The 19,700-nt window shown below is 39.7% G+C and overlaps 1 protein-coding gene and 1 long non-coding RNA gene across 11 annotated transcripts in view; one reads left to right on the plus strand and one right to left on the minus strand.

Moving 5' to 3' along the window:
* The window catches only part of GNB4 (G protein subunit beta 4), a 125,021-nt gene that overhangs the window by 79,981 nt on the left and 25,340 nt on the right, over positions 1-19,700 (plus strand). The window contains exon 1 of one of the 9 annotated variants that reach the window (XM_038415797.2): positions 15,422-15,489. The exons of the other annotated variants lie outside the window; for them this stretch is intronic. The gene's annotated coding sequence lies outside the window, so the exon portion shown is untranslated. Of the gene's footprint in view, positions 1-15,421; positions 15,490-19,700 lie in introns of those variants that run through there. 9 annotated transcript variants of the gene reach the window in all.
* LOC119861150 lies at positions 540-14,790 on the minus strand. Of its 2 annotated transcripts, none has more exons than XR_006274078.1 (4): positions 14,448-14,788; positions 14,244-14,371; positions 12,565-12,705; positions 540-866 (listed from the first exon to the last, which is right to left on the minus strand). It is a non-coding gene; the product is annotated as an uncharacterized LOC119861150 (long non-coding RNA). The 2 variants fall into 2 exon arrangements; XR_006274079.1 differs by lacking the exon at positions 540-866 and adding an exon at positions 7,817-7,877 and having other exon boundaries at positions 14,448-14,790.

Genomic DNA, 19,700 nt, shown 5'->3' on the forward strand with positions numbered 1-19,700 from the left:
CAGTGATACTTTAAATGTCAGTCTAGTTTTAAAGCTTATCAGAGATAGTAAGCAAAGAGAGGAAGTACCCCATTATGAAGATCTACACTAATATTTGCCAAAGAGCATGGCTACGCTTGCCGATGTAGAGTGCTTTGAGTTAAACCATCCTTCAGAGAGCTCAGTAGGGAAAGCGCTGCGGTCTGTCCACACTGACAGCTTCAAGCACACTGGTGTGGCCACATTTGCGGAAGATGGAAGGGACCTCAAGAAGTTATCTTGTCCAGTCCTCTGCACTCATGGCAGGGCAAATATTATTTATGGCTCAATTAAATGTCCCAATTAAAAGATTGAGATTCTTTCCCCCATCTAGAGCATGAATTTAGGCTCTTAAAGGCAAACTTTATTCACCAGTTTGAAGAAGCCATTACTTTCCCCCCCTCCTTCAGATGTTGGATCTCAGACAAGTGTTAATCATAAACTTTTAGCACAAGGCAAATGCTTCAGGCTAATTATGCACAAAGCTCAGCACTGCCATTCTATAGTATCAAAACCTAGAATTTTAAGTTTACATTTCCATTTAATACGATCCTTTACAAATAAAAATTGAGGTTAGTTTTAACATGCTTCTTAAATGAGGTTGAGGAAGCAGGAGCAACTCCTGATGGTCACGTTCTACTTCTATATTTTCAGTGGGCAAGTAGGCCCATCATGGTAAAATGTAGGAGCCACGGGACACTTTCTTCTTTCTCATCCCACAAAGAGGTGGAAGATTCAGGATCCTCAGAGGATAGAACAAATAGTTTTTTATCGAGTAGCTGGTAGCATGCATATCTTTTTTTCCTCTTGCCCAGCTGTCCATAGAAGGGTATAAAATTATAGGAAACCTAATTTGCAGACAAAGTAATATTTACTTCAACAGTTTGCCCCTTAAAAATACCAACCAAGACATGAATTTTAAGTGATGTAACTTGTGTATATAGAAGTTTTTGGGACTAAAAAGTGCAATCTATATATGATACTCCATATTAGAAAAGCAAAAATTGGCAGCCATGCTGTTTAAAATCCTCCAGCACTAAAAACTCTCAATCATGTTATGAAAGATTCATATCTGTGCAGCTAGATATGTTTTCCAAGTCTTGAGCTACTACTGAAGAGTCATAGGATTTTCACAGTCATAGGATTTTAAAAATAGTTAGTTTCACAGTTTCAGATGTTTAAATGTGGGGGTCCTGCCCCAAAAGGGAGTCGTGGGAGATCGCAAAGCTATTTTAGGTGGGTCATGGGATTGCCACCCTCACTTCTGAACTGCTGTTGGCAGGGATATTGCCTTCAGAGCTGGGCAACGCCCAGCTCTCAAGTCAGTGCCACTGCCACCAGTAGTGCAGAAGTGAGGGTAGCAGGGTATGGGGGGGGATCATCACTTATTGCTGGGCTCCAGCTGCTAGTATTAGTAGAGCTAAGGAGGAATGGAACTTGCTCTTCCCTTGCATGGGCTGGGACCAGATCAGACGCACCTCTGAGACGGAGCTGGATTAACCTTTTGTGGGCTCAGTGCCAAACATATATGGGGGCAGTGGAGCATGGCGTGCGGAGGTCAGTAACTGGAGCAAGGGGCTGGTCAGGGGCAATGGGGATGCATGCAGCCTTGTGCAAGGGCACTGTTTACAAACTGTCAGCTGCCAGATGCACACCGCTCGCCCAGCCCTGTGCTGCCAGTGTGCCCTTATCCCTTGGGGGCGGGCCCATGCTGTTCCGCCCAACATTTCCTGACTCCCTTTGCTCAGCTCCCCCTGCTCAGAGACCTCATACAGACCCCTCTGCCCAGCACCCCCCAAAACCCCACCACCACATATGCCCAGCACCACCTCACAGCCCCACTGCAACTGCTCAGCACTCCACGCAGAACCCCCACTCACTAGCACCCCAACACACACAGATCTCCCCCAGTGTCCTTCCCCACAGCCTCACCACCACAACTACACATGCCCACACAGACCCTCCGCAATACCCAGCACCCAAAAACATCCCTCAGAAACCCAGTCCCCCATGTCCTGCCCCAGCCGCACTCATCGGCCTTGCTGGGAACTGACTGTGTGCTAGGTTGAGCTCGCAGTACTGCCTGGGCTGGTCCTGGGGCAGGAAATCACTCCGGTTCAGCCCCTCGGGAGCAGCACAATCAGCTGGGCAGAGGAGGAGCAGGGCCTGCCTGAGCTGGGTTCTCTCGGGTCCTACTTGTCTGGAGGGGCCCAACCATGCCCCTCCACACTGTACCCTCTCCCTCCTGGCCAAGACTGGGTCAGCTTCTACACCAGTCTCAGAGGGCTTGGCTCCAGGGAGGCAGGCGGGGCCCCACAGATGGTGGGCAGCATAGAGTGCTGGGATCCTTTCTGGAACTGCACCGGCGTCTGGCCAGGGGGTGGAGAGGAGCCCTTGGTTGGTGGGCTGAGAGGAGCAAGTGGTGGGAGGGGCAAGGGCATAGAGAGGAGTCCTTTGGTGGCTGGTGAGCAGGCCAAGAGGAGCGAGCGGTGGGCGGGGTAAGGGGTGGAGAGGAGCCAGTGGGCAAGCAGGCCTTTGGGATATAAGCAGGCCAGGGCCCCTTCTGAGCATAGGCATGGCGCCACTGGCACCATTGTAACGCGGCACTGCTCTGGGAACCTCCCCTGGCTGCAGGAAGCTCTGCGGCTGCGCTGCCTCCACCCTCATTGAAGATGGTGTCTCTGTGGAGCTTCTTATTCTGTGGTGATGGTTGCTTTATTTATAAAAGGGCGTTTTTATTGCAAATAGAATTTAAGGATTATTTGTAACTTTAAGTACATCAGGAAGTCAGAGTGACTATGGTTACTCTTTACATCATAATATAGCAAAGAGATTGAGGAAATTTGCAGAGAGTCTAAATGATTTTTGCTCTTATCACAGAAATTTGTGGGAAAATGTATATCATGAGGATAGTGACAGTGGGTTGCTGTCAGAAGTAAAAAATTTGTGGAAATCTTCGACAGCAGTAAGTCACTAAGACTGGTGGCATTAATCCAAGAATTTTGAAACAATTGAACAGCATCAATAGCTGAGCCCTAATTTAAAAACAGATACCACTGTGACAGTGATATGAATGTCTAGGTAACTGTCAGGATTCTAGAAGGGTCAGAGTCACGGCATGGAAAAACTAATTTGCCCAGAGGAAGTACATATTTTGTCTCATGCTATACTGGAATAGGGGCTCTTGACTCCTTTGCTCTGTGTGTTAGGGGTGGGGAGCAAGCAGTGGAGTAGTCCAAGTATTGCTGTTCCTTTAATATGAGGGTAGGAAGCTGAGCAGTCTCTGAGCTGCTTACTTTTTTTTCAGGAGAGGTGGAGAGAGTGGAGCGTCAAGAGCTACTGTCCTTTTGCAGAACAAGAGAGAAAGAGTGGTGCTGATGCAGCATCTCGTTTGGAGAGGAGAGGAGGAAAGACCAGGGAAGTGGAGTCCTTAATGCCTTTCTTGAAGGAGAGGGAGAGCAATGGTGTATGTGGGAGAAGTGTTGCTGGGAGGCTGAGGGCATCCTACATCTCCCAGAGCCCTTCAAAGAGGCAGCAGGTCCCAATATTCATTTAATGGCTAGATTTATTTTATCTGAAGTCAGGGGAGTGGTCTCAACTTCATTAATGGTGATGTGAGTAAAATACCAGAAGTAATGAATTTAGAAGAGCCCAGAATTCATTTACTGTGGGGTGTGTGTGTGTGTCCGTGTCCGTGTCTGTGAGGGAGAACAAACTAGATGGGTGTTATGGTTGACTTTATAATATTGTACAGTAAGTGGTTTATGAGAGTCCTACCCCTTCTGAAGCATTATGTACAAACCACTGCTGGAGGCAGGATGCAAGGATGTTGTTTTATTCTAATACAGTTCCTGTATGAACAGTGATTACTTATTAAAAGAAATGTTATGTGCTGAGACTGATTTTTCTGAGGTGCTGAGCACCAACAGTCCCCCTTGATTTCAGTTCGAGTTTTGGGTGCTCGAGACTTCCTAAAATCAAGGCCCACAAAATGTAAGAGAAGCTTATGTAAATCAAAACTAGTGTGAGCAAAGATTATATAGATACAGTGCATGTTTTCCCTAAAAGTGACGTGTCCTAAATGCAGAAGATCAAAAACCAGTTTACTACAACTTCATGATTTTTCTTGTTTTATAAGTTAGGAACATGACATTTCAACTTAACTTCTTCAAGGTGGAAGTAATCTTCTTTGAAATTGATTGGAGTTTTACTTATCTTTACAGAACAATACTTTATTAAATTATTTAAGCACTGATGGTGAGCTCTGTCATGTCAAACACAGAATCCTTAGTTTGCAGTTTTTAAGTGTCTAGTCTGGTGACCGCGTACGAGTTCTTTCCTTGTGTGATTAAAGGTTTGCAGCACTAAAGGTCTCCTTTAGAATGTAAAATAGTAATCATACTTGCAATGTGACTTTTTTTTCTGAAACAAGAAACCATAAGACTTCCTTTTAAAAAGTTATTGGTCTAATAAATGGTTTATTCTTTTTTTTTCCCAGATGACTGTTGCATGCAATTTTTAATGTTTGAATGGGTAACATTTTACTATGTCCATTCATACTTTGTTTAGATTATGTGAGGAATGTTGTGAAAAGACTTTTTTTTTTCTGCAGCCTTTTTTCAAAATATTTGTAATTAATAAGCTTTTCTGTGAAGCTCATCGCCATAGGACCTGAGAATATCTTCATTAACAAATGTATCCTTCTAAAGCAATCCTTTGTGATAGGGAATTGAGGCACAGAGATTAAATGATTTACCCAAGATTGTATCAGAAATCTTTGGCACATCTAAAATAGAACCCAGATCACCCGAGTCTCAGATTGGTGTATCTTAACCACAAGGTCATCCTTCCTGTCATCTTTATGCAAGCAATCATGCTAATTTTTGACCTATCAAGTGAGTTAGCTGTACATAATAGTTGAGTTGAGGGGAAAATGGATGTTGCCCACAATCTTAGTGAAACGGTAGCGCACTCATCTTAGAAAAAGTTAAGCTAATAGCTACTTTTCTGCAGTTGAAAGTGTTTAGATACAAGGTTAGAATATACTAAATGTATATAATTTCTCTTTTTATCAGATACCTACTGTCCAAAGGTAGAGTTCAAGATGGGGTGGGTGGTACTATCAAATTCTAAGGGGAATTCCAGGAGAGAGAAGGCTTAGAAGGCGCTGGGAATTCCTAGAACCTGCTTGGGGTCTTTGTCTTCCATAACAGTATCTGTGTAGTAAGTGTCGTCTGACAGATCTGAAGCTCCAATTTCCTCTAGCTGGTGGAAAGTAAAAGAAACTTCATCTCCTTTCCTCCTGCTACACAGCTTCCTGAGTATTGCTGGGAGGAGCAAGAGCTCTGTTACTCTACTCCTTCTCTCAGAACCTCCTGGCTGCTGCAAAGATATAGGGAAGAAAGATATGTCTGCTATTCCACCCATTCCCAGCCTTTATTTTTTGGTCATTCTCCTCTGTGAATGAGTTCATGCTCGTTCTCCAATGTGAATAAGTTTGCTGTTGCTCATAGCTGCATGCAGTTGAACATCTGCAGAAATTGATGTCATTGGTTCCTATGCTTACCAGAGAGTTTCCTGCTTGAATGTGGGTGAATGGATTTTTTTGATCCCTGTATATTGACATAACTAGAACAAGAAGTGTGAATAACCTATTTAAATCTAAAAATTTTAGTGAAACCTTTTTAGAATTTCCTAGCCTATAAATCTTGACCAGTAAAAAAAAAAAGTACACATCTACCCCAATATAACGCGGGTCCTCGGGAGCCAAAAAATCTTACGCGGTTTCACCCATAACATGGTTATATTGAACTTGCTTTGGCCTCAAACATTTGCGTTAATAGTCACTTCCCGCCCCCTGACTGACCCCTCAGAACCTCCGAACCATCCACCCTCCCCCCGCTCCCTGACAGACCTCCCGGGACTCCAACGCCCCTGACCGCTCCGCTCCCAGAACCTCCGAACCATCCAACCCGTCCCCTGACTGCCCCCCGAGACCCTCTGCCCCTTATCCAACCCCTTGGTGCCAGCTCAGCACCCTTAACATGCCACTCAGAGCAGCGTGTTGAAGCCAGACGCGCTGATCCGCTGGAGTGTGCAGCCTTGTCCCCCAGAGCGCTGCTTTACCCGTTATATTTGAATTTCGTGTTACATCGGGTTGCGTTATACCGGGGTAGAGGTATATACAAAACATATGTGAGAGAGGAGAAACGGTAATAATAATCTTGTAGAGTAAGCCTTTGTCTACATTGGGTTGGGCAAACTTTTTGGCCTGAGGGCCACATCGGGGTGTGAAACTCTATGGAGGGCCAGGTAGGGAAGGCTGTGCACATGTCCCCACACAGCCTTGCCCCCTATCTGACCCGTCCTACTTTCCGCTCCCTGAGTGCCCCCCTCAGAACCTCCCAGCCATCTTACCCCCCACCCGCTCCTTGTCCCTTGACCATCCCCCCCCCGGGACCCCCGCCCTTAACAGCCCCCCGGGACCCTACCTCCATCAACCCCCCCCAAACCTCTGCCCCATCCAACTACTCCCTGTTCCCTGACTGCCCCCAGGGACCCCCGCCCCTTATCCTGCCACCCGGCCCCCTTACCGTGTCTGGGAGCCACGCTGCACAACCAGAGCCAGACATGCTGCTGTGCATGAGTGTGCAGCCACGCCGCCCAGAGCGCTGGCGGTGTGGCTGCTGGGGAGCGGGGACAGCAGAGGAGGTGCCGGTAGTTAACCTCCCCAGCCAGGAGCTCAGGGGCCGAGCAGGACGGTCCTGCGAGACGGGTGTGGCCCATGGGCCCTAGTTTGCCCACCTTTGGTCTATGCTAACTTCTTCGTAAAATTTCCTTTTATTGCTGCCATTGGTTAAGGTCTATCATTGTGGCAATATAGGCAGGTGCTAGTGTAAACTGGCTGCTTGACGCTTCAACTACTAGATAGTCTGGAGCTGCTCTGAGTGTGTTTAGCTGAGACAAGGGTTAAAATTGATTGGTTTGTACTAGCGCTCCACCTGTGGTAGCAATATTAGGCAAATGTAGTCAGAGAAAAGGCTAGTGTAGACAGAGTCTAAAAGTCTGGAGTGATGGTTCTGAAATAAATCCTCAATTAAGTTATCCTGTTCATCGGCAGCGGTAAGTCTAGCTTTCTGTGCCTGGTCTAATTAGGTATATAAACTTCTTGTAAAGCATTGCTCTTCTCATGGCAGGAATGCTTTTTGTGTGTTAAGTGCCAATTTTGAAAACTTAGTTTAAAGAAATCAGACCTTTACTCAAGTTCTGAGAACTTTCCTCACAAGCAAACTTCTAGAGGTACCAAATAAGATCGTTTAACAGGAACACAGAAAAAGTGACTAATTTTAAGGATAGGCTCATATTTCTGTGTCACAATGGTCTTACATAGTTTATAAAATCTCCCTCTACATCACCTTAGAGGCCAAATACTTGTGTGTTTAGTTCTTACTTATTTATTTTTGAAAGTTTTTTGTTTTGTTTCCTACACACTAGAAAATTCTTGTACCAAAACCTCAAACCATGTTTTTGAACTATTTAGTTCAGATAAAGATTTTGCAGGTTTGTTTTCCTTCGGAGGCTTTAAGTTCAACCTTCATTGTCTCAGTTTTTGCCTCTAGCTTTGTATATTTTAATTTCCAGTATATAAGGAGCCTATAGGATGGATTCCAAATAAATTTCATTTTTCCTCACGACCCTTGCAGAAGATACAGCAGAACTTATTGGTCAGCCCTACTTTTGAGTATCAGAGTTTGGGGGTTGATGTGTAAAGCTGTTCATGCTGAGTACCTCTTTCATTCCCCCATCCCAGCTGACTTGTAGAAATCTGTGGCAAGAAATTGTCTGTCTTTTCTGAACTCCTTGGCTTTTAAAACAAAAAACAAATCTCAGTCCACAGAGTGCTGAATAAAATGACCAGAAAAAACCCTACTGCTCTGAACCCCCAAAAATAAAATTTAGGTTACAGAGATATTGCTAGCAAGACATGGGCAAGACTGTAAGAGGAGAAACTTCTTCCTATGCTACAGCAGGTAAGTTCAAAGTGGGGTGGAGGAATATTGCATTGTGTCTTCTCCAGCTTTGTGGCGAGCAGCAAAAGTCAAAATGAGACCTATGTAGATGAGGACACTGTTATAGTCTCTAAATGTGCTATTCCCCAGACTTCAGTAAAAGTTAAGGTGGTTGAAGACAAGGAAGGGAAGTCATTAAAGGGATGGTCTAAATAATACTTAGTCCTGCCATGATTGCAGGGGACTGGACTAGATGACATCTCGAGGTCCCTTCCAGTTCTGCAATTCTATGATTCCTGACTGGGTATAGTCAGCTATATGAATATAGTTGGTTGGCAGCAGCAGACCAAAACTGTACATAAAATATCTATAAAAGGTAACTCTTCCCACCCCTCCCCCCCAATAAGTTGCAACTTCTTTGATAATGCTGTTCATTTAAGAGTTTGAACAAATTTCCATTCCCGAAAACTGTAGGGAAAAACTTCATGCCAGTTTGAAGTTAAGGTAATAAAACATTTTTTTAAAAGATTGAAGTGGAAAGTCCAGAGTTCCAAGCAAGTAGCTAAATTAATCAAGGAATTTTCAGTGTTGCCAACTCTCACCATTTTGTCATGAGTTCTTCAATATTTTGGTATGCATTAAAGCCCCATCTGCTGGAATTGTGAGATTACGTGAGTCTCATCCTCCTCGTTGCAGAGAAGAGCTGAAAAATGCAAAGCAAATGTACCCTGAAAGCTCAAACCAGAAGACCAATAATAAATTCATTTTAAGCCAGTTTCATGATTTTTGAACACTTGAGATTGACAGTACTGCATTAACTTCATCCATGATTCAGTCTTTATAGTTTGTCTTAATCTATTTTGATTTTAATTTAGAAATGAATTTTGCACAAAACATTATTCCCCAGAAACAGTACCCATGTTGTATTTTGAAGCTTGATGCATGAAGAAATACCTCTTATGCTCACTAATAGAAAAAAAGCCAGCTGGTAAAAGCTGAAATAGCACAGAAATGCAGTTATTTACATCATAAAGTTATGGGCCATAAGGGACTTGAACATATTTTGTAGCTCTAAATGTTGATGTATAACTGTCTGTATGTGTTGCATATTGGTATTAATGTATTTGTAGTGTGTAAATATATTTTTTCTTTCAGAGTTTGAATTTAGCTAAAATTGATTAGTGTGTTTTCAGGTACACAGTGAATTGCTCTATTATAGATGTATGAAATGTGGTTGAAGGGGGGAAACTATTCTTCATAAGAAGTATGCTGTGTTCATATTTTGTTTTCCTTGTTTTGTGGTTAGTACTTGATTTGAGGAATAATGGGTTGGGAAGTTCAGATGTATAGCTGAAAGGGAAAGGTGGTTTTAGTGGGCTACATAGCTGCAAGGAAATGCCTGCTTCCATAAGGAGAGACTAAATAGCTTTGAGCCATTATTTAGGTCTTTAACTCTGAAATTAGCTTTTAAAACGGCATCAGGTTATCCCTCTCAAACTGGTACTTTTGCTTGTCAGAGTCTAGAGCTCCTTAACCATCCTGAATGTCTGGCTCTCGGAACCCTCCAGACTCCCAGAAAACTGGATAGCTCACCATGTCCCCTTTGAAGGGGCTAAGATGAGCCCAGGATGAGCTGTACCTGCCTCTTAAAGATATTAAGTATCAGAGGGGTAGCCGTGTTAGTCTGTGTCCACAAAAGCAATGAAGAGCCCAGTGGCACCTTAAGGACTAACAGATTTATTTGGGCATAAGCTTTCGTAGGTAAAAAACCCACTTTGGGTTTATGCCCAAATCTGTTAGTCTTTAAGGTGCCACCGGACTCGTCATTTATTTTAAAGATATTAGGATGTGACACCTTTAAAAGCACCCCAGGTGCATGCAGTAGTTTAACTTCTATCTCCCTTCCCTTTTTTTCATTTATCTACACTTGTCAGAACCAAAACGAGTGCACGAGTGATTTTTTTTTTTTTTTAAATAGTCTATTGTGCCACAGTGGATCCTTCACTTGGGATAGAAACTACAGAGGATGGCCACAGATGTGGTAACTGCTTCATCTTTCCCCCTCATATGATAGGGTATGATTCACAGTTTAGTAAAGAGAAGAGATCCAGCATACGTGACTCTTTCAAAATGCAAGTTTCAAACTTATGGTTAAGTTATTTGTCTCATGCTGCAACTGAAGAATTGAGTCATGCTATGTTTTTATAATCATTTTTCCAACCTTTTTATGTATAAATGATTCAGTTTGGTATAACTTAAGATGTTTGGAACAAGAATCTAGATCCTCTCTTTTTGCATTTCATTGTGGCATTTGAAGTAGGCTGGAACACCCTTACTGTCTGGTCACAAAAAGAAAAGGAGTACTTGTGGCACCTTAGAGACTAACAAATTTATTAGAGCATAAGCTTTCGTGAGCTACAGCTCACTTCATCGGATGCATCTGTAGCTCACGAAAGCTTATGCTCTAATAAATTTGTTAGTCTCTAAGGTGCCACAAGTACTCCTTTTCTTTTTGCGAATACAGACTAACACGGCTGCTACTCTGAAACCAGTCTGGTCACAGGATTTAACTCTTAGACCTTGTCTACATAGGAAAGTTTAACCTGTATAACCTAACATGAATTTAAATTGATTTAACTAAATCAGTGCCTACTTGTGCGGGTGGCACTCTTACTTGGATTTAAAAATGGCTTTTCTTCATTTTTTGCTTAAACCTGTTTCCAATTAACTTAAGTCATACGAGAAAAAAGCCAAAGTTGATCAGGAATAGGTTTTAAGCTTTTTTAAAAAAAAAAGAAAAAAGGAAAAGCCATTTTAAAACCTAAATAAAAGCATCATCCATACAGGAGTTTGCATACGTTAGGTAAAGATTAAAGTGGTGTAACTGTCTCATATAATCAAGGCCTTAGATGAAAGTGAATGCATTATTTAATTCTAGTTGAGATATTGAAGGAATGAAAGATGCATAGAATATTTTTTTTGGAACCTCTTCTGTTCTCTTTTCTCTTCTCCTCCCCGCCCTCCCCCCTTGAAATTGTAAATGGATTCTCTTCTCTCCCATAACCAGGCAAGTAATGCTAAAATAGAATTTGAATAACTATTTCAAAAGTGAATGAAACAGGAATACATTTAAACTCACAATTTTTCTTTCTAGAGTTTCATCAATACATATAAAATAAATTAGTACCGTAAGGAAGCTTCAGTTAAAACTTCCTTTTAGCATAATGCCAGCTTTATCCAGGGAATTTCTATTTGGAAAAAGACTCCTTATTTTTCAGCAAAAAGGTTGCCTGCACTTCAGGGTAACAATTGACAGTATTGTACAGATTCTTCTTATATAAACACGACCTTTATTTTCCAGAACACTCTGCCAGTGCTATGCTAGTTCTGGAACACAGTGTAACATCTTGCTTTAAGGGATTTTGCTGCTTTATTTTAGTAGAGGTGATACTGAAGTATTTTGTGCAAACCACTGAAGATTCTTTATCTTTAAGAAAAGTTTCTGTTAATTTTTCTAATGTTAAGTGACCTTTCGAAAAGGATGTGATGCTGCTTGAGTAAACATTTTTTATCATTCTAGAAGACAGATGAGAAGCAATCAGAGGGCTTAATAATCATAAATGGTAGCTGAAGTAGTTACAGCATCTATGTATTTTTCGTAATATATTTACATAAACAAAAGGGGGATTAAAAATAAGTAGGAAAATATTACTTGTCAAAACAAAAAACCTAATGTCTGATTTAGGAAAATCTTTTGATGGATTTAAACTTGAAAATAATTGACCAAAAAGGTGTTGGCTTTATTTTGTAACCCATAACAAAATCAGTGTTGGTACTTAGGGCAATATATTTGGGTAATCAATAACATGTAAAAAGACACATGTTTATATCCCCTTGTTTCGGTATGAGATGGTACAGCTGTATACTAAAATTCCCAGCTGCGTAATTATGCAAACGGCATAATGCCTCACTTTAACAGCAGTACCATAGAAGTGCAGGGGAACGGGGGATGATGATGTAGAAGACTACTTGTATTACACATCTAATTTATTTTTTTTATAAATGACTGTTGTATAGTAATACATTGCTTTTAGTGAAATGCATGTAACTGGTACTGCTGGGCTATGTTATAGTTGCCCTTTGACGAAACAAGAATGTCACTATTCTTCAAAATTAAATTGTCGTATCAGAAATTGCATATATTCAATTGAACAAAAAGAAAAGGAGTACTTGTGGCACCTTAGAGACTAACAAATTTATTAGAGCATAAGCTTTTGTGAGCTACAGCTCACTTCAAGTAATGCATCCAATGAAGTGAGCTGTAGCTCACAAAAGCTTATGCTCTAATAAATTTGTTAGTCTCTAAGGTGCCACAAGTACTCCTTTTCTTTTTGTGAATACAGACTAGCACGGCTGCTACTCTGAAACCTGTCAATTGAACAGTTACTTCATTGACATGAAACACTTCTGTTTGTTCTAAGATTGTGTACAATATACTAAAAATGTAGAAACTGACTTCCAGTTTTAAATAGCATACCTGTTTGCACGTTTACTTTGCACTCGTACTATAGTGCATGCTCATGCATACATGGTTAAATAGCTGCTTGGCTAGCCGTGTGTGCATGCCAACCCCGCACTTGCTTGAGAATAGTTCTCCATTCAAAATATTTTCTCAGCACTATAAAATAAAAGGTCAGTAAACCAGTTTAGTAAATATCACAGGATTGGTTACATTTGTGTGTTAAAAAACAACCCCAAACATAATTTGTTACTGTTGAAAATCAGTTCAAACCAAAATGGCTTTTGTCATAATAATTTGTGTCACTTCAGATGCAGCACTCTATTGGAGTCACTTCCATTTCTATCTGAATGTTCTAGTATGCAAGTAGTTAAATATTATGTGGCTTGTAATTGTGGTTTTGCTCAGAAAAGTGACTGAATAGCACCACCTTTACCAACATCTGCTCCGTTTTCAGAATTGTATCTATTTGCTAACATTCTTTGCTACCTTTCTACTAAACTGCAGAATCACTTGCTCTGTGAGTGAGCTGGGTTGTCTTGCTGTAACCAACACTACTGGTAAATTCCACTGGAGAAATATTATTGCATATGGTGATGAGCAAGCAAGAAAGAAGACTGCTTGAATTTTAGATCACAAGTTGAGTTTTCAGGGGTGGCAGTTAGGAAGGGAAAAAAAAACTTTTTACTTAAAAACTGAACTGTTTTGATCTCGAAATGAAGGTGGTACACACAATGCTAAAATGTCAGTTTTGAAAGGCATCTCTCAGAGTACAAAAAGTTAATACCTTTTATACAGGACTTTATGTAAGACTCTAATATTGAAATTGTTTACCATTTTCTAGTATTCCTTCCCGAATCAAATATAAATAGGCAAATAGAATAGAAATAGAGCCTTCTTTAGACATTAATTTCTAGGACCTCTCATGTATGTACTTGGTTTAGATAACAAATTTCATTTTAAAAGTAACCTCAAATATTCCTCCTCTTGTGCATAAAATATTCATGGAAACTAATTTTTCTTCTATTAAATATATTTTCACTATGCATGTGACAAAGATTAGCTCTGATTTTTTTATCACTTTTCTATAATTTGTATATATAAAAATAGTATAATTCTGTCTGCTAATGTTTCAGACTGCTGTTAGTCACTTTTTATGCCATATTTAATCTGTCTTCCATGGAAGATCCTTCCCCAGACCAAAGTCCAGACAGGAAACTATTGCAGTATTCCTCTAAAACTGGATCAAATCAGAAGGTTATCTGTGCATATACTATCTTGTATTTTGCAAGTTGTGCACATATGTGTGTGTGTGTGTGTGTGTGTAATATCTATCTATCTCAGGAATCCTGCAAAATCATATTCTGCTTATATCTGTGAGTTCTGAGTCTGTCTAGCTGAAAGGCCTTTGTTAGCAACAGTTCCTTAGTCACCAGAGTATCTGTCTGGTGTGTTGATGAAAAGCATATTGAAGATTCAAACACACATTTAATACCCAAGTCCTAAGTAGAAGTAGGTACTTTTTTAATTTCTTGGTGGGGATCTGATTCAAATTACTATCTTAGTACGTTGGAAACAAATTACATGACCAAAGCCTTTTCAGCATGATTAGAATTTTTTAAAATCAAGATTTTGTACCCTTAAATAGAATGAAGCAGATTTTTTTGGGGAAAAAAAATCATTATTTAGTGACTTACCAGAGTCTCTGTGAATCTGTTCCAAACTCTAGTGGGGTAGTGTGTTGGTAAAAATGTACCAATACACGGTACATGCTGGAGTTGTGTTAGCGGGAAGCAGTGCAATGAAGGGCTGGATGTTGTGGGACCTGAAAAATAAGTTAAGTTAGTCTTGTCTTGTGTGTTCCTCCTCTGAGTATGTAATAAATATTTTGTGCAGAATACCTTCTTCCTGCTCTTCCTTAAAATATTTTCTACATAAATCTGCATAAGAAATAGATATTAATTTTTAAATATGTTCTGCTAATATCCTTCCTCTTAAGAGGCGTTGGTTAATAGTTTCCTGTTTTTGTACCAGAGCTATAATGGAGGCACATTATTTTAAAACACTTCCAAAATGTACAGAAGTGCAACAATAGCTGTGACCTTAGAGAGCAAGGTCACACCCAGGCCCATTTCCTGTTTTGTTCTTGGGGAAATTAAAGGTTTTGCTAAATACTGGATAAAACTAAGGAACCATCTATTCTGCAAATGTTGGCGGGGGGTGGGATTTAGGATTTGAAGTTTTCCTTCTAAACTTGTTTTTATATCTGTTAATTCTTTTCAGAGTATGCACCGTGCTTGAATAAGCTCTGGGTTTTCTTTATTTGTGGATAGATATGGCAGGAATTTCCAATGTAGAACTACACCTCTCAAAACTACTTGCTTGTGCAGTGTAAGCTTTATATTTGCGGATCTTTTATTTAAAGAAAAAAAAGAGAGAAAAGAGAATCAAACTTGCAATAAAAGTAAAAATAGAAATGCAAAATACCCCAACACTAACCCTCTTCAGTACCTTGGGAGTGGCAATCTTCTTTTCCAAAAATCTCTTGGCAGTGGAAGTATATCAATGCAGTGTAACTCGGAGTTGGCATAACTTTATTTTAGCAGAGAGCTGTTGCAGAACTGGAGAAAATTGTTTATAAAAATCAAAATAATGATTACTTTGTAGTATGAATTTGTATAGCTTCTCTAGATCATCGGGATATTTACTTTAAACTAGTCCTAACCAAGCCAGAGATTTTGGTTTCTGTAGGCTTTGGTAATTCAGTTGTCATACATAACTTGCTTCCCAAGTAAAATTAGGAAAGCTCAATAAGACATTTTTTTTTAAACATTTGTTGAACTTGATACCCTTTTTGATCTATTTTTTAGACTGCTAAATCCACTGAGACTGAAAGAGGATCAAAATATAAACCAAATATAAATATGGATTCCTGAGTGGCAAGTAAATGATCTTTCAATATTTGTGATTTTAAGGAGTCAGAACTGACTCTGCTAATGGTGCTTAGATCATGCATAGTTTCACTAAGCTAGGAAGTATTTCACCATTGTGCTGCAACACATCCTGAATATGTAAACAACTCCACTATTCATTCTGAGTTGCTGCTTTGCATAGTAACTTTCCTTTCCTTCTAATCCCTTCTCAGAGAACAGAAACATATTTGCCTTGTCCAATTTAAATAAGTTATTAAGATGAGCATGTAAACTACCACTTCACAATAACATTAGTCTTATCAAAATCAAACTGTTATGAAATGTATAATATGGGGGTGTTTCAGAATGGTGTTTTAATGTACAATGAACATGTTTGCACACACAAGGCATGACTCAGTCCTCCATATGTTTAGACACAATATTATTTATGTGAGAAGCCTCAATAGTTTAACTGGAACTACTTAAGTGAGTAAAATTACACATGCCATGTGTCTGCAGGATTGGAGCCTGAATTTGTGAATCATCAATCCTGTTAATTTTGAAAAGTATTAATCATAGTATCTATTAGGGCTGTTAAACAATTTAAAAAAATTGAAAGCTGAAAAAATAATTGTGATTAATTGCAGTTTTAATTGCACTGTAATAGAACGCCATTTATTTAAATATTTTTGGATGTTCTCTACATTTTCAAATACTGATTTGAATTACAGCACAGAATTCAAAGTGTACAGTGCTCACTTTGTTTTTATTACAAATATTTGCACTGTAAAAAAGATAAACAAAAGAGAGTATTTTCAATTCACCTCATACAAGTACTGTAGTGCAATCTCTTTATCTTGAAATGCAACTTACAAATGTAGAATTTTTTTACATAACTGCACTCAAAAACAAAACAAAACAATGTAAATCTTTAAAGCCTACAAGTTCACTCAGTCCTACTTCTCCAATCACAAAGACTAACAAGTTTGTTTACATTTACAGGAGTTACCGCTTCTTATTTACAATGTCACCTGAAAATGAGAACAGGCATTTGCATGGCACTGTTGCAGTTGATGTCGCAAGATATTTACATGCCAGATATGCTAAACATTTGTGCGCCCCTTTATGCTTCAGCCATCATTCCAGAGGACGTGCTTCTGTGCTGATTATCGAGCAGAACCCGTCATGATCCAAAGCAGTGTGGACTGATACGCTTTCATTTTCATCATCTGAGTCAGATGCCACCAACAGAAGGTTGATTTTCTTTTTTGGTGGTTCTGGTTATGTAGTTTCCAAATCGGAGTATTGCTCTTTTAAGACTTCTGACCACATGTTTCACACCTTGGAAGGCACTTCAGTTTCTTAAACCTTAGGTGGAGTGCTGTAGCTATCTTTTTAGAAATCTCACATTGGTTCTTAAACCAAACAACATTTGCTGGGTCATCATTTGAGACTACCATATCACAAAGTATATGGCAGAATGTGGCCATATACAGAGCAAGAGACGTACAGTTCTCTCCCAAGGAGTTCAGTGATAAATTTTATTAATGCATTATTTTTTCAATGAGTGTCATCTGCATGGAAACTTCCTCTGGAATGGTGGCCGAAGCATGAAGGGGCATATGAATGTTTAGCCTATCTTGCAACTCTGGCTACAAAAATGCCATGCGAACTCCTGTTCGTACTTTCAGGTGACGTTGTAAATCAGAAGCGGGCAGCAGCATCTCCTGTAAATGTAAACAAACTTGTCTTAGTGATTGGTTGAACAAGAAGTGGGACTGAGTGGACTTGTAAGCTCTACAGTTTTGCATTGTGTTTTTGAGTGCAGTTATGTAACAAAAATCTACATTTGTAAGTTGCATTTTCATGATAGAGATTGCACTATAGTACTTGTATGAGATTAATTGAAAGATACTATTTCTTTTTTCTTTTTACCATGCAAGTATTTGTAATAAAAATAGAAAGTGATTACTGTACACTTTGTATTCTGTTGTAATTAAATTCATATATTTGAAAATGTAATAAAAATCCAAAAATATTTATAATACATTTAAATTGGTATTCTATTACTGTTGCACATTGTGATCAAAACTGTGATTAATCGCGATTAACTTTTAAAATCAAGTTAATTTGTTTTGAGTTAATCACTTGAGTTAACTGTGATTAATTGACAGCCCTACTGTCTATTAACTTGTGAAGAGGTATAAAAGTGACATTGACGCCTATTTTCCTAGATTGTGTGGGGTTGGTCCTAGTAGGGATATAGAAAACCTCAGTTCTTTCTTTTCTGGGGATATGGAGGAATTTTTGTATTTAAAAAGCAAAACAAAACAAAAAAAACCCCAAATATCAGTCATTCTAAGCTTTGTCTCTTTGTACATGTGGAATAATTCTGGACAAATACTGTTTTTGAATTCCAGGAGCTGGCCCTGATTTAGAATTGCATTTTACTGCATGAGTAGTGTGTGGTTGGTTGGGTGGTTTTTTTTTGTTTTGTTTTGTTTTGTTTTGTTTTTGGGCAAATTGGTTTGAATACCTCTATCAGAATACTGCTTCTTTTGTACCTCAGTAGCCTCTGCATACTTAGTGCAAGACTAACAAAACAGAGAATATCAAAATATGTTTCACTTTTCTCTGGCAGGGGAGGAAATGAGTAATGTTTAAATCATTAGTCTTAGTAAAAATACTAGTAAAAATACTAGAGAAATATAAATAAGGGAAAACTTCTTGAGATTATTTTAAAACTGCTGCAATCCAGTTCTTATTTCTCTGCCCCATCTCTCTTACCTCCCTCCCCCGAACCCAGCTGGGGGGCCGATACACTCATTCCCTACCCCCTAGAGCCTAGTTGCAGGGTGCTCCCTGTCCCAGACCTGAAACCCCCCCCCCCCCCCCAAAAAAAAACACCCTCAGGGATCCAAAGAGAGAAACAGCCTGATGCTGGGTCCTGGGCTTGAGTTTCCTGCATGCCGCCTCCTTCCTTCAGGGTGTGCTGGGAACTGCAGCTGCCCAGACCCTCCAGCTCCCTTCCCTGGGCAGTGTCTTCTGCCAGGTCCAGTGCCCCCTAGTGGCGGGCAACAGCTCTGCAGCCCACTTCTGTGGTGGGGAAAGGAAATTCTGTGCAGAACATTAATTTCTGTGCAAATTCTGCATTGTGCAGTGGCACAGAATTCCCTCAGTAGTAAAAGTTTACACTGGTTTAAACAAGTTTAAAAACAGATTTAAGTTAAACCAGTATAATTTTCTCTTGTAGGCATCCCACTATAGAGTTTTAATGAAGATGCTCTAAGCTGATGGGAGAGAGCTCTCCCGTTGGTGTAGTTAATCTACCTCCCTGGGAGGTGGTAGCTATGTCAGCAGGAGAAACTCTTGCCAACATAGCACTGTCTAAACATGTGGTTAGGTAGGTATAACTACATGGCTTGGCGTGTGGATTTTTCACATCCCTGAGTGATGTAATTAGACCAATATAGGTCTGTAGTGTAGACCAGACCTTTAATTACTGATATCTAGCTTAATGTTCTACCTGACTTCAAATATGAAGTATAGAGCATGCTCTCAACCTCCTCATACTTCTGTGTAACAATAGTATACTTGTGGAGTTCAGACATTATTATTGTGGTCTTTCTCAGAATAGCATCCTGAGTTTTACCTATACAGAAAAGATGCCTGCTGCTAGCTATTTGCCTGACAAAAAATGTGCCTAAAGTTTAATACATAGTACAGCCAGTCATGGAGTATAATTTTATATTGATACTATTTACAGTGAACTATTAATATGCACGGTACATCATAGAACAAAAACTGATTCTCTGTCCAGAAGAACTTGCATCCAGTTACAGGGATACCATCAGCTTAAATAGAGCTTCTCTGAAATGTTTTAACCTTTTCTTAAAAGTAAGCACATAAGATTACTGTAACTGAAACATTAGTCAAATCTTTTTTTTTTTTTTAAGTTGGTGCATTCGACAATATTTTGTATCTTTGTAGCTATTTTCCCTTTTCTGTGTGTTCAGGATTCTGGGACGGGAGGGAAAACATTTTTAAAATAGGAAAATTTGGTAGTAAAACCATCAGTTGACAGTGAGACTCTGACACAAGTATACTACCTCATAATACTTGCAATTAACTTTTTTTTTTTAAAGTTGCTTAGGCTTTAAATTGACTGTTTCTAGGAGGAAATAATCACAGGAACCAGGGCAGCCATATAAGCACACATACTAGTGATTGCAATTTTTAATA

The sequence above is a fragment of the Dermochelys coriacea genome, chromosome 9 (assembly GCF_009764565.3).
Source record: "Dermochelys coriacea isolate rDerCor1 chromosome 9, rDerCor1.pri.v4, whole genome shotgun sequence".
In the NCBI taxonomy this organism is placed as follows: domain Eukaryota; kingdom Metazoa; phylum Chordata; order Testudines; family Dermochelyidae; genus Dermochelys; species Dermochelys coriacea.